At 38.1% G+C, this 14425-nt stretch overlaps 1 protein-coding gene across 4 annotated transcripts in view; it reads left to right on the top strand.

Annotated features, from left to right (window-relative positions):
• The first annotated feature begins 3626 nt into the window (after positions 1-3626).
• Positions 3627-14425, top strand: part of LOC129767342 (protein dopey-1 homolog) — a 39608-nt gene continuing 28809 nt past the window's right edge. For all 4 annotated transcript variants that reach the window (XM_055768093.1, XM_055768095.1, XM_055768094.1 and 1 more), the window contains exon 1: positions 3627-4142. The gene's annotated coding sequence lies outside the window, so the exon portion shown is untranslated. The remainder of the gene's footprint in view (positions 4143-14425) is intronic.

Raw genomic sequence — 14425 nt, 5'->3', positions numbered from 1 at the left:
TGATCGATTCTCTTCATCTACATTCTCTTTCATTAATACCTCATCGTTAAAAGCATTTCCTAATGTATTCGACGATAAGAAGTGTAAGGGTGGGTTTAGACTAGGGATATATTCATGTGAAGAAATATGATGAGATTTATAGAAATCGCATCAACCGTTTACACTAGCGTGAACTTCTATAATGAATATATTCATATCTTCGGTGAATTTATTCACCTGAAGTAGACTTGCATCCAACTTTAGTGATTTCTCACCAGTGAGAAATTCACAAGCGTTTACATATGCTGAATTTATTCATGTTATATATACCTCGAATAAGTGTATCATATTTATTCTCACCCGTATACACCTATTTTCACGTGAATAAATCCATCTATAGCTAAAGATCTCCCTAATGTAAACCCGCCATAAGAGATAATTTCGTTAATCAAACTACGTGGCAAAAATGGAGCAAAATCTGTCTGAAAGGCCGTGATTATCGAAAGAGAAAGTCGCTGAAGAAAATCGATCAAAGAAGATAGATCCTTTTGATATGTTGCTCTAGAATAGTCTGATTTGTTTATATCTAGAGCAACATGCCAAAAGGATCTATCTTCTTTGATCGATTTTCTTCAGCGACTTTCTCTTTCGATAATCACGGCCTTTCAGACAGATTTTGCTCCAATTTTGCTATGTAGTTTGATGAACGAGATTACTTCTTACACTTCTTATCGTCGAATACATTAGGAAATGCTTTTACCGATGAGGTAATAATGAAAGAGAATGTAGATGAAGAGAATTGATCAAAGAAGATAGACAAATGTACAGTGTCGACGTCTGGTGGCGATATTAGTGCTTGGGAGGTAAATTTTTCTCTATTTGATCAGAAGGGCTAAGTGCCCTGACACTCACTTAACCATTTGTCGATGCATTTCCTGTTTGTTCCAGAAATAATGACTATTATTAAAATCTCTGAAAGAGCATTTTATATTGCAAGGTAACAGAACCTGACGAAATATCAACAAACTACGAATAACCCTTAGTTTACTCCAAGATTTTAATGTGGGAGCGAAATTCGACATTGGCGAATTTTGATACGTACATACATAGCAAAAGTGAAATGTTTTGGGGACGTTTTTTTTCTAACGTCGGCGAAACAGTTTTGCTAGTGAAGCTGGCCGAATGAAATCCGCATAATTATGATCCGCTAGTGCTGGTGATGAATATAACGGTAAAGCAATCTGCGCTTCGTGTTGATGGTGGACGTAATTTTCTAAGTCAACTACCGGCTTAATTGTGGAGAAGGCATTACGGTATCTCACGAGGTTTCTTTTCCGGTTGAAATGTAACGATGTATTTCTATCAAAATTGTATAGTCGCAAGTGCACTGAAGAGAAATCAGATGTATGCGATGCAATCCCTCGACGCCAGACCCTAAAGTGCAATCCACAGCTCTTCTACAAATATTAGGATGTCAAAAAAGTCCTGCGGTATTCTTTTTGAATTTTCATTTGTTCATAAAATTAGTTACAATCCTCTGTTTTAAGTCAAATATGCGCCGTTTTGTTCGATGACTGGTTCCCAACGAGATGCCAACTTCATAATACCCCTGTTATAGAAGCTCGCTTCCTTATTGGCAAAAAACTCGGATAGCCAATTTTCACAGGCCTCTTTTGTGGCTAACTTCTGATTACCTAGCTCGTTCGCCATGGACAAAAACAGGTGGTAGTCACTTGGTGCAAGGTCCGGACTATACGGCGGATGCAAAAGAACCTCCCATCCGAGCTCCCGGAGCTTCTGGCGCGTCACCAAAGAAGTGTGTGGCATGGCGTTGTCCTGATGGAAGACAATGCGGCCTCTGTTTATCAAAGATGGCCTCTTCTTCATTAGTGCTACCTTCAAGCGGTCCAGTTGTTGGCAGTACAGGTCCGAATTGAGCGTTTGGCCATAGGGAAGCAGCTCATAATAGATTATTCCTTAACAATCCCACCAAACACACAGCAGAATCTTCCTGGCCGTTAATGAGGGCTTGGCCACCGTCTGAGCCGCTTTAGCGGGCTTCGACCACGACCGTTTGCGCTTCACGTTGTCGTAAGTGACCCACTTTTCATCGCCAGTCACCATCCGCTTCAGAAACGGGTCAATTTTGTTGCGATTCAGCAGAGATTCACATGCGTCGATACGGTCAAAGATGTTTTTTTGCGTCAACGTGTGTGGCACCCAGACATCGAGCTTCTTTGTGAATCCAAGCTTCTTCAAATGGTTAATAACGGTTTGATGACTTATCCCCAGCTTTTGGCCGATGCTACGGCTGCTACTATGCCGGTCTTTCTCGGCTAATTCAGCGATTTTGTCGCAATTTTCGACGACAGGCCTTCCGGAGCGTGGCGCATCTTCGACGACCTCTACACCAGAACGAAAACGTTGAAACCATCGTTATGCGGTGGAAATGGAAAATGTATCGGTTCCATAAACTGCACAAATTTTATTGGCAGCTTGAGATGCATTTTTGCCTTTGTCATAGTAGTACTGTAAAATATGTCGGATTTTCTCTTTATTTTGCTCCATATTTGCGACACTATAACTCACGAACGACTTAACCAAACAAAACCCTGTCAAGGACTATATTATAGTGCGCAAAAATACCTTTCCAACAAGCTATAGTAATGACTCGATACAATGAATACAACTAGAACTACGCGCTTACAACGACACCTCGCGGAAATACCGCAGGACTTTTTTGACAGCCTAATAGAATCGAACATGCTCCGCCAACGGATTGGATGATAGTTTTTGCAGTACAAGGACAGCACACCAGTTCGATTTAAGACAGCAGAGTGTAGGCAACAGCAGCAAATTTGAAGCAGAATTTAAGAAGAAATTTAAGTGCTTGTATAATTTATAACTCTGTATAATTTCATGTATATTTCTATAGTATTAAGTAAAATACAATGTACATAGTTACAGTTTAAGCGTGTGTTGTGTTTTGTCTCCGAAGAAACGAGTCCCTCAATCTGCCACAGTGATGTAAAGTTCCATGCGAATGGAAAATCCCCGCTGCATCACTGCAATGAAGGCAGCCTGCATCGCGCCCACGGTGGAAATTTGGTTTCTCTTTTGGTCTGTAAGTTTCTGAGGGTATACGATAAAAGCTTACGCGAACATTTTCACTCGTATTCGGGCAGCCTTTCACTGAGTAACGCATTTTTAATGTTCACTTTCCCTGATATAATATTTTTCCGAACGAAATAACAACAAACGATGTCACAGTCACGTAAATGTTTACTCCTGCGATTTGAAAACATTCGATTAAAAGTGGAATGAAGAGTTGCCAGATGATTTTTTAAAAAAGTCTGATCGACTTTGTTTACAGAATTTATCGAAATCAGCCAATCAGAAATCAGAGCGACTGACAGAAATTTGGTCCGTAAAGACCCGCTATTATCTGATCTTAGCTAAAAATGCTTTCATTAATAAAATTTATTTGCGCCTTTCACGAATGTTTTCCGTGTTGCAACAGCTGTGTGTACACGTAGCTTAATTTCGCTTACTTGTCATTTTATCGGTACAAAAAAGATGACAAAACATCTTGCCGCACTGCTGTATGTCATCGTGATGTGATGACATTCGCTCTGACAAAGGCAAATACGAAAACATCCACTTAGCTGTGGAAGGACATTAAGTACGGAGGAAAACTCGTAATCGCGTAGTCAGCAGTAGAGCGATCCACATCGATTCGCGGGCGAGAAAATAAAGTTTTCCTATGTTTATTCTATTTCTCCGTGAAGAAAAAGTGCTTATTGTGTAGAAAATTTCCCAACAAAGCAACTGTTTGGGTGTTTGTGGTAATCTGCGAGTGGAAAATAAAAACGTCGCTGCACTTTTCATGTGGATAGTGCAGCAATCGAGTGAAGTGATTGTGAAAATTTCAGAACATTTTTTTTGCCTTCACAAAGACAAGGCCAATCGCAGCAAGCAAACAAGAAAAATAAGTTGCAAATTTATTTCGTCGCGTACGGTGGTGGCCTGCTGCGCCTGTGGGGACTGCTGTTATTCAGTGGTAGTCAGGTGTGGGACGCAGCGGTGGATCGGAACGGATGTGGAACGGGTTGGAAACCTAGGCAAGAGGAGCATTGTGTACCAGCGCTCATAAGAAAGGACACGTAAGTCGGAATCGGAGAGACGATAGTTAGAAAAAATGTAAACATGGGGATTTTTGTAAGTTTATGTGCAATTCTGACGATTTGCAATGGAACCAATCTAACGCAATGTATCAAGGGTAAACGCTATTTGGACGTTTCGTTACACTACAGCATCGCAATGCTTTTTTTGCGCACCTGCTGTGTGCTGCATGGACAACCAAAATATTCGACAACCGTTCGGACTTTCTCTATTTGGTGTTTACATTTTCTCCCGAAGGTGCGAAGGTTTTGTTTTTTGGGAAAGTAGATCTTTATCGGACATGGTTTCATATCCATCGCCGCGCTCCAGTGGTGAGTAAAATGTTTCCACCCAGTGCTGCTGAAACAGGCCACATCGCAAAGATGGAAAAATAACTGTATTGCAAATGCGTATATATAACTAGCTAAAACTGTCAGTGGAATCGAAAGCAAAGCGCTATAGCAGCGGTAGCGCGGTGAAAAACGGTGACCGATGCCATATTGGGGTCAAATTGCTCAATTCCGCTCGTTATCGCACTTGCGAGTCCTATTGTTTTTGTATGCTATTTTTTTTTTGCACTAGCCGCCACCCCCGCGGATCATGTAAGCAGTGCACTTTCGTATCTCGCTCTCTTGACGGATCGCTGTGCGAGGGCACAAGTGTTGCTAGATTGATGGGATCGCTCCGTATTTGTTCCTTTTCCATGGTTTGGAATAGCACCACTTGAAGCAGGCTATCGCGGAGTGACCTTGGAAAACTGGTTTCTAGCAAGAGGACATGTTTTATATTGCATTCATAATTACTTTTTCGATATAAATAACTATCGCAGCAGCCGCTGAAGGAGAAAACAACAACAACAAACAACGGTGCCGCAGAAAAAAACATTGGAAGGTCAAATCTCGGAATTTTTTGGCTTTTTGCATACGCGCGCCGGCTTATGTTTGACGGCACGCTGTTATTGGAATAATGTGTGGAATTTCGGGAATGGAATGAGCGAGCAGATTCGTATTATTGCTAGACAGAACTAGTCGGGCCAGGACTATAATGTTTTAGCGTTGGTTGGGTTAGCTAATGTTTACGCGTACTACGCGCAGAACACAAGGATGATGGGTTTGCTTATGCTGCTCTGGAGTCTGGAGTGGAGGGCTGTCGAAGTGCCTCGAGATTAGGAATCTGCGCCACAACGGACCATGATGTGGCGAATAATGTAAATTGAACGGAGTGTATGGAATAACAGTAATCAGCTACTGCTTTAGATTTTTGAACGGATGAAGGAATGATGATTTATCGGTGCAGTGAACAGCAACGTTCCACGATGAACGAAGCCTCTCAAATGCATGAAACCACTCAGGAGCTATTAGGATCTCAACTTAGTTCGGGCCCGAAAAGGCTAAGAAGAAATGATACACATTAAACGCGAAAGTTCTACCGGAAACTGAATGCATCCCGAAAAGGCTTGATCTCCTACTGATCAGAATTTTTACCTTGCAGCAGATCATCCAGAAATGCCTCAGCAATAGATCTCTCCTGAAGGAGGACGTAGAAAAGGCGGCCGGGTTGTGAGGCTGTTACGCTAACCACACAACCAGAGATGCCAACTTTTCTGATTTTTCAGGATTTCCCAGATTTTTCAGCACGCTCCCGAACACTCAATTTATTTTTTGTACTCTTTACATTATCTTATATATATATATATATAAATGGATTTCTGTGTGTCTGTCTGTCTGATTCTAATGGACTCGAAAAGTACTGAACCGATCAACATGAAAATTGGTATGTAGGGGTGGCCATACAAATGAAACACAAATTTCTGCATAACTCGAGAATGAATCAAGCAAATGAAACCAAATTTGGCATGTGGAAATTTTAGGGTGCAATAAATGTGTTTAAGGTGGTTAGACACTCCACCCCCTCTTTAAGGAGGGGGCTGCCATACAAATGAAACACAAATTTCTGCATAACTCGAGAAATAATCAAGCAAACAAATTCAACTTTGGCATGTGGAGGTTTTAGGGTGTAATAAATATTTTTACGGTGTTTAGACACTCCACCCCCCCTCTTTAAGGGGGGCTGTCATACAAAAGAAACACAAATTTTTGCATAACTCGAGAATGTATCAAGCAAACGAAACCAAAATAGGTATATGGAGGTTTTAGGGTGCAATAAATGTTTTCACGGTGGTTAGACACTCCACCCCCCTCTCTAAGGAGGGGCTGCCATACAAATGAAACACAAATGTCTGCATTACTCGAGAATTACTCGAAAATATGAGCTGTATTTCACATGTATGGCTCGCAGTAGTTTTCGACGAGGAAGCAAACATGTGCTGGGAAAATGATGTTTTTGTTTTCCCAAAAATCGACATTAACTTTTCGGACAACCCAATATGAGCTATCCTGATTTATCCTGATTTTTATTTTCGTTCTGCCTGATTTTTTAAAATTATAGTTGGCAACCCCGCACACAACCATTGGTGCCGTCCACGTGACACATTGTCGGCAGAACATTAGAGAATTAACCCTAATTAAAATCGTCTACAGACGACATCCGCGCGACGAGCTGTGTGTACGAGCGTCGTCTTTAGACGATATGAAATTCATACTGCTCTTCGATCACACCAGCGCGATGTGCATACTTTTCGGCGCAATGCTCCGTACAGGGGTAGCACTAGGGTTAATGAATAATGAAAGAATTGGAACAGAATACGAACTGGCTTCCCCGGATCCGAGCACACAAGGGCCCAAATAGAGAGAAAGAAGGAATGAAAAAGAGAACGAGAGAGAGAAAAGAGAATGAAAGAGAGAGGAAGAGAAAAAGAGATAGAGAGAGAAAAAGAGAAAGAGAGAGAAAAAGAGAAAAAATGAGATAGAAAGAGAAAATAAGAAAGAGAGAAAAAAATGAAAGAGAGGGAGAGAAAATGAGAAAGAGAGAGGGAAAATGAGAAATAGATAGAGAAACTGAGACAAAAAAAGGGAAAAAGATTAGGAAGCGAGAGAAAAAATGAGAACGAGAGAGAAAAAAAACCGAACAAGAGAGAAAAAAAAACAGAACAAGAGAAAAAATGAGAACAAGAGAAAAAATGAGAACGAGAGAAAATGAGAAAGAGAGAGAGAGAGGGAGAAAATGAGAGAAAGAAAATGAGAAAGAGAGAGAGAGTGGGAGAAAATGAGAAAGAGAGAGAGTGGGAGAAAATGAGAAAGAGAGAGAGTGGGAGAAAATGAGAAAGAGAGAGTGGGAGAAAATGAGGAAGAGAGAGTGGGAGAAAATGAGAAAGAGAGAGAGTGAGAGAAAATGAGAAGAGAGAGAGAAAATGAGAAAGAGAGAGAGTGTGAGAGAAAATGAGAAGAGAGAGAGAGAAAATGAGAAAGAGGGAGATAGAAAATGAAAAAGAGGGAGATAGAAAATGAGAAAGAGGGAGATAGAAAATGAGACAGAGAGAGTGAAAATGAGTAAATGAGAGAGAGAGAGAGAAACGGATGGCCTCCAGAGTTGCCATAATAAATCTGTGTTTCTGGTCTCAAAAAATCTTTTTATCTGAGTTTTTTTCAGAAACTCTGTATTAACCCTATGCGGTGGTTTGTCTGTTCTCAGCCACCACAGCAAAAAAGTATACTAATATTTAATTTATGCAACAATGTTGTATCAGTTCACACTTTTTCTGAACGAATTTTAATGTCTTGTGAACTTATTCACGAACCAAAAAGGTGCTACTATGAATAATAGATAACCGTACTCAATATAAACAAAATTTGTCATCCATGCTTCAGGAAAAGATTAATGGAAAACTCCATGTATTGCGGCACTGTGTAGATGTAAAGAACATTGTTATGTATGTTCAAACAGAAAAATAAAAGGCGAAAGACGCCAAACTAGTTTTTTTTGCGATATATGCGAAAAATATTACACGAAGAAGAATTATAGCAAATATTTTTCAAACATAAACATAAAAACATTATTTACTAATAATTTTAGCTCTAGTATCAATGATTGGCATATCCACGTAAAAAATCGTATTCACTGTGCTTTAGTAAACAGCCGATGGCGCATACTTTTGCAATATTTCAAATCATATAAATAATATTGACTTCTTCATGATTTACAGTAGTTTTATGGTATATTTTTACGGATTCACATGTTTTAAAGGAATATAAAATCCACCTTCTATTGGTGTCGATGCATCCCTTACTTGAGCTAACGTTTAATCAATCATCAGATGATTATTTGGCACGTATTCAGATCTTTTCTGGATTATAAAACTTACAAATATTGTAAACATAGTGGTTGCACACCATTTGTATTAGATTTACTTGGCTAAACCATGTAATTAATGCATTTCGATTACCTCAATTCTGATCATGAGTTGTCCGATTCACTAATGTTGTTTTGTCCACATGGCAACCACTTGGCGCGCTGCAGTTTGTTTATGGTTCCCTCGCGCAAAGCAGGAATAAAGTTCTTCTGTGTTGAGTGTGTTGAGGTGAACACTTTTAAAATGCCCAAGAAAAGGCAATATTCTGAAGAAAGCCTAAATTATGAATGAATCAATATGATGACAGTGAACTCAAGCAATAAGAAATGCAACATCTACTTTTAACTTTGATTTTTTAAATTCAAAAATAGTGATTTTTAAAACTGGACAAACCATGATCATTTTTCGGACAAACCATGATCATAATTTCTCTTTGACGAAAATCGTTAAAAAATAAATATTTGAATAATTTCAACGACTTTTGACAGAATTAGAAACTAGAGAATTAGGGCTTTTCAACAAACCCAAACTCGTTTTGATTATATGTGATTTTCATGAAGAAAAATCGTTTTGCATTGACTAGTTGCGTGAAAACACCCTAAATTGGACAAACCAGGATCATTTACCCTATAAGATCCGACGTTTAAATGAACGCGTTTTTTATTGAATAGGTATTTTCTCGGTTCCCTTCATAGGCTTCCAATGGAGATTACCATTCTCGGATGTATAGATGAAAAGGAAAAGCTCGCAACGCGACGAGCCACCCAATAAATCGTCGTGTTATTGCAACTTAAGCTCCGCCCGTTTATCCAGCATAAACAAGCAATTCGCGATTTCACAGCATGCACAATTCTTCAGTCCAGGGCCCGGAAATCAACACTCTTCTCAGTAGCTTCGCTTCGACTAAGACTACTTCGACATTTGCGGTCAACATGATGTGAATTGACTAGAAAATAAATTGACAAACGTTAGAGCGAGGATGACTGAACTTTTCTATAAAATGGTTATTCTAATTGACGTGACTAATGAATACAAATCTGCTTCTTCATTCAACCTGACTTAGATCCACACTTCTATTCTTCCTGACACGAATCTCGTTATCCGCGTACACAATCTTATTTTTACGTCCATATAAAGTGAAACGAACACTGAATTTCTGATGCAAAAAAAAATAGTTAAACCGTTAATGGACGGTTATTGCTTACCCACTGTGAACTTAAACCAACGAACTTGCACAAATTACGTAACGCTAAAAATGAGGTTTTTGGATCCCTCCACGTTATGTAACAAAAAGTAACGCAAGGCGTACCCCCTCCCCCTTATGTTACGTAACGCTGATCTGTACACAAATTCAAAGTCGTTTAGATTTTTATAGCTTTTTTTAATGAAGAGAATATCAACGCTTAAAAAATCAGATATCTGCACAAGTCGGAATCATATGTTCAGACGGAATTTCTTTATATGCAAGTAGTGACTTCGGAAGAACTTTCGTCAAATTCATAGAATTTCGTACAAACCGAAATGGAAAATTATTGCTCACATATGTTGGGATTGGTGCTTTCAAACCATCTGGCGTTTAGCTGAGAAGAACATGGACTGGTGTAAATTGATGTTGATTTACACAAAAGTAACTACTCCTTCGTTCAATGCAGCAGTTCCTGTTGTTACATTTCACTACTTGCAAAAGGTCTTGGGTGTCCTTACGTGACGAGCAAACCACTCGGCCTAATATCGTACTAATTACGCTTCGTCGATTTGGGAGTTTCCGGACTTAATATATTCTACTTTGACGGGATATCCATCGATCGCTAAGTTATACCACAGATCAGCTAACGATTCCCCTGCATACTCAAAAAGTTTAGTTTCCAATTCCGGATCCCTTGTTTTGAGTTTTCCATCCAAGTGAGATCCCTTATGATCACGAAGAAGTATTTAACCTACCGGGAAAGATGGAAAGCGAGGGTTCTCGTCTGGTCCTCCATCCACATTAATTATGGATACTGGCTTCATTCTTCTTTGGTACCGAATAATTTCGAATTCAGACATCTCACACACACTTTGAAAATCGAGCCCATGAGAAAATGCGTTCGAAGAACAGTTCCTGAACGAACTGCAACGTATATTGAAACACTGCAGAGAACTACTTCAGCATGATCGAGGTGCCCTAGCTTTATTTTGCATCCTGCGATAACAGACGGAATAACCTTATGTTTTCCAGCCATGACAAAATCATGATTCGGTAGATTAACGATATATTCGAGATGCATTAAGGCAGTATTCTAGTCTAGAAATTTGAAAAAAAAATCACATTTTTTTCTTCATATTCCTGACGTTTAGGCATACAAGAATATACCCTAGAAATAACGTTTTCGAAAACCCCATTATTTACCGAGTTATAGTAATTTTAGTGATGCGGTTTCCAACCTGGTACCATAACAATTGAATTGCGTTTTTCTCGAAACATTTTTTTTTAAGCTGGCGTACACGATATCTTAAATTCTACTGAACCGATTTTGTCGAATTTATATGAACACAATCTGTACGCGTCTCTCTATCGCCCTTATTTTTTTAATTTCAGTAGGGTGACCATTTCCATTTAAGGGTTGACCGACTTTCAACTTTTTCCTCTTTTTTTCTCCAAAAATGATTTTTTTCAAAAACTCAACTTTTGAACTAACTATACTGATTCAGCCAATCACCTGGACTTTTCTGAAAAAATACTACACCTGCAGAAAAATTGAATTCTGTTCTCGTTATTATTGATTGTATTCGTTTTTTATCGTTTCCTTACTCTCGGGACCGAGGGTGCTATATTTTTTTTATATTTTTCTCTGAAAAGCTGAGAATTTTTCACATAACATATGTCGAAACCAGAGAGGCGTTTATTTCGTTTTTGAGCTATGATTTTTCAAAGTTGGTTAACTTGGTCCAAATGGTCCAAAAAATCATTTTTCACTTTTTCCCAAAAAGACTTTGTTCAAAAATTTATTACTTTTGAACTACTGGACCGATTCATGATTGATGATCGATATATCAAATTAAAGCCAATTAGCTAGCTATTTTTGAAAAAATGATACATTTGCCAATTAATTGAATTCTAGTCGCATACATCCAGTATAGTCGCATAGAAATATTGAACGAAGACTGAGAACATGTTAACTTTGAAAAATCATAACATAAAAACGAAAAGTAACACATCTCAGATTTTTGGATGTTATGTAAAAAAAACTCAGCTTTCAAAAAAAATATAAAATCAATCAAAATCAATTTTTTTCGCAAGTCTAATATTTTTCAAAAAAGACTATCTAATTGGCTTTAATTTTATGTGTCGATCATCAGAATCGGTCCAGTAGATCAAAAGTTATAAATTTTTGTGTTGGAAAAAAATCAAAAAAATGATTTTTCGAACCATCGGTTAACTTTGAAAAATCATAACTCAAAAGCGAAAAAAACGCCTCTCTGGTCTCAACATGAGTTATGTGGAAAGTCGTCTTTAATTTGATATGTCGATCATCTGAATCGGTCTAGTAATTCATTTTTGGATAAAAGTTGATTTTTCGGACCACTTTTAAATGGAAATGGGCACCCTAATAAAAAAACGGGTCTAATGTCTTGCGATAAAGAACAAAATTACCACTTTTGCTGAAAATCTAAGAACTTTGGAATGGCATGGAATGGCTCAAATAGCGTACAGTTTGGTGGGAACGTAACGTTCTTACATTTGGAGTGCTAGGTTTTGAGCGTTAATACCTCTTTGTCTTATTGACCCAACTTTTCAATAGCTCGAAAACTATTGAAATCAGAAAAATCTATAAATATGCTTGAAATTCCATTGCAGTGAAAATTAATCAGTAGTTGATGCATGTGGTCGGATTGCCGTGAAAACACCAGTGGTGGGGGAACAAATATTTAATGGCCTCGGGCCGCCTTTGTCTAACACGAAAAGAATATTTGCAATTCATACTGAGTGCGCACTCACAATAAGGACACAAATCTCGTATATTGTTCACGCCAGAATAAAAATGAATCATGAATCACCCATCTTGAACTGTTTCTACAAATGAACGCAATTAAATCGATCTTGACTTGACATGAACTTTCGACTAGGTTTATTTTTAAAATTTAAATAATACATGAATTAGCCTCGCACTTGCTCGCAAAACCTACCCATGTCTCAAGAGGAAAAAATTGTGGGTAAATTTGTCGTCTAATGGTATATATTATAACATACATAATAAAAGCGATTCTGCGTGATATGCATTTGAAATCTCTTAATGTTTCGTAGAGTTACCCCCCTATATAGAAATCAAAGACGTCAAAGGCTTGCAACGCGACGAGCCACGAGACAAAATCGTCGCTCCTTTTACTGGATGGTTGTTGTCCCGGTTACCTTCTCAGTTTTCCCATGGGTGTTCTCCGTCGTCTGGTATTCAAATATATGAAAAATAAAAAGTTCGTAAAGTTAAAATAAAACCAAAATAAAAAATCAAACAGTTACACGCGCTACGTGTCTCACAATAAGGACACAAATATCGTATGTTGTTCAAGTGATAATAAAAATGAATCATGAATCACCCATCTTGAACTGTTTCTACAAAAAACGACCCATCCGTCCATTTTGAGACCACCAAAACTTTCGACTAAAGAGTTATTTTAAAAAATTCGATGTATTTTGAAATAATATCCAAAGTAATCAAAAGCGAATTGATTTTTATTTTTTTTTCTGTGAATTTGGGATTGTTTCGGATTTATTGGTATAATGATGAAGATGAATGATGAATCGTGGATGACTTATTGGTGACTTTTTTTTGTGATCGATCCAATCTTTTTCGTGAATCCGGTTTAAAAGCGGCATCAAAGTGCATTCTAAGCCGGATGTGAGAAAGGTGTTTTTCAGCGGTAAGAGCTGTGTTTTTCGGCATCCCACATCACACCCGATTCGGTTTGGAATTTCTGTTTCCGTTTTAAGTGTTCTTTGGAGCGTTGGAAATGTAATTTTTGCCAAGAGATACTGGAAAACTACTTGGATATTCAGTAAGTTCAGTGTTTCATTGTCGCTCTAGACAGCGAGCAATCAACAGTACATGTTAATTTTGAGATTTAATTTCAAAATCTGCTCAAATTAGCATTTTATTGCTCGCAAAACGTTCGTGCCGCTCGCTCAGTGAAAGCATCCTTGCATCGCCCTTGTCAGTGTTACCAAACAATTGTACTAAGCAGTTTCATTTTTCATTTTCTATATTTGTCTCACGCCGTTTATAATTTCGTAGTCCTGCGTGAACAACCACGCGACACCACGGCTAGCGCGTGTTTGCGGCTCCTATTAAGAAAAAGTTTAGTACCACTACTTCAAACAGTTTGGTAATGCGGTAGTAATATTTGCTACAAAAGTTATATGTTTATATGTTATATGTTTTTTGTGAGGACTTGAACATATCCTGAAATTTGAACGCCTTTCGTTTTTTAAAAATCAATATATTTTTTAGGCTTTCGCTTTCTAGACAAAATTCGTTCATTGTCAAACTCCTCTGTGGGCTCTTTTTCATTATTTGTTTGGTCTCTGAGGTTTCTGTTCTCTAGTTACTCAGTCGCTACCAGCCCTGTGCTAAATGAGAATAAATAGTTAAATAAAATAATCTCCTCCATGGCTAATTAGAGCGAAACACCAGAGGTGTCTTGTTAGTAAATTGACTAGTTGTGCAATTAGTGCTCAAATATTGTTTCCTTTCTCTTAGTATTTGAATGAATAATTCATTACTATATTATAGTTTAATTTGTTCAAAATTTAGGTTTAAGTAGAATATTCTGTATAATTTCACGTAGCACTTACGAATTCACATCATTTCAAACACCCATTCTTCGGTTAAAAGTATTCAATTCTATTGTTTTTAACTATGACAAAACGTTCGTCATTTTATCGTTTGACGTTTCCCGTTGTCGGACGAGCTTTCTGTCGATCCGCTCGCATTGTGAGCAGGGTTGCCATAATAAAATCTGTGTTTTTGATCTCAAAAAATCTTTTTATCTTAGTTTTTT

This window comes from Toxorhynchites rutilus, chromosome 2, assembly GCF_029784135.1.
Source record: "Toxorhynchites rutilus septentrionalis strain SRP chromosome 2, ASM2978413v1, whole genome shotgun sequence".
In the NCBI taxonomy this organism is placed as follows: Eukaryota; Metazoa; Arthropoda; class Insecta; order Diptera; family Culicidae; genus Toxorhynchites; species Toxorhynchites rutilus.
The sequence above is the reverse complement of the archived record's forward strand: the minus strand, read 5'-3'. Positions and strand labels throughout refer to the sequence as shown.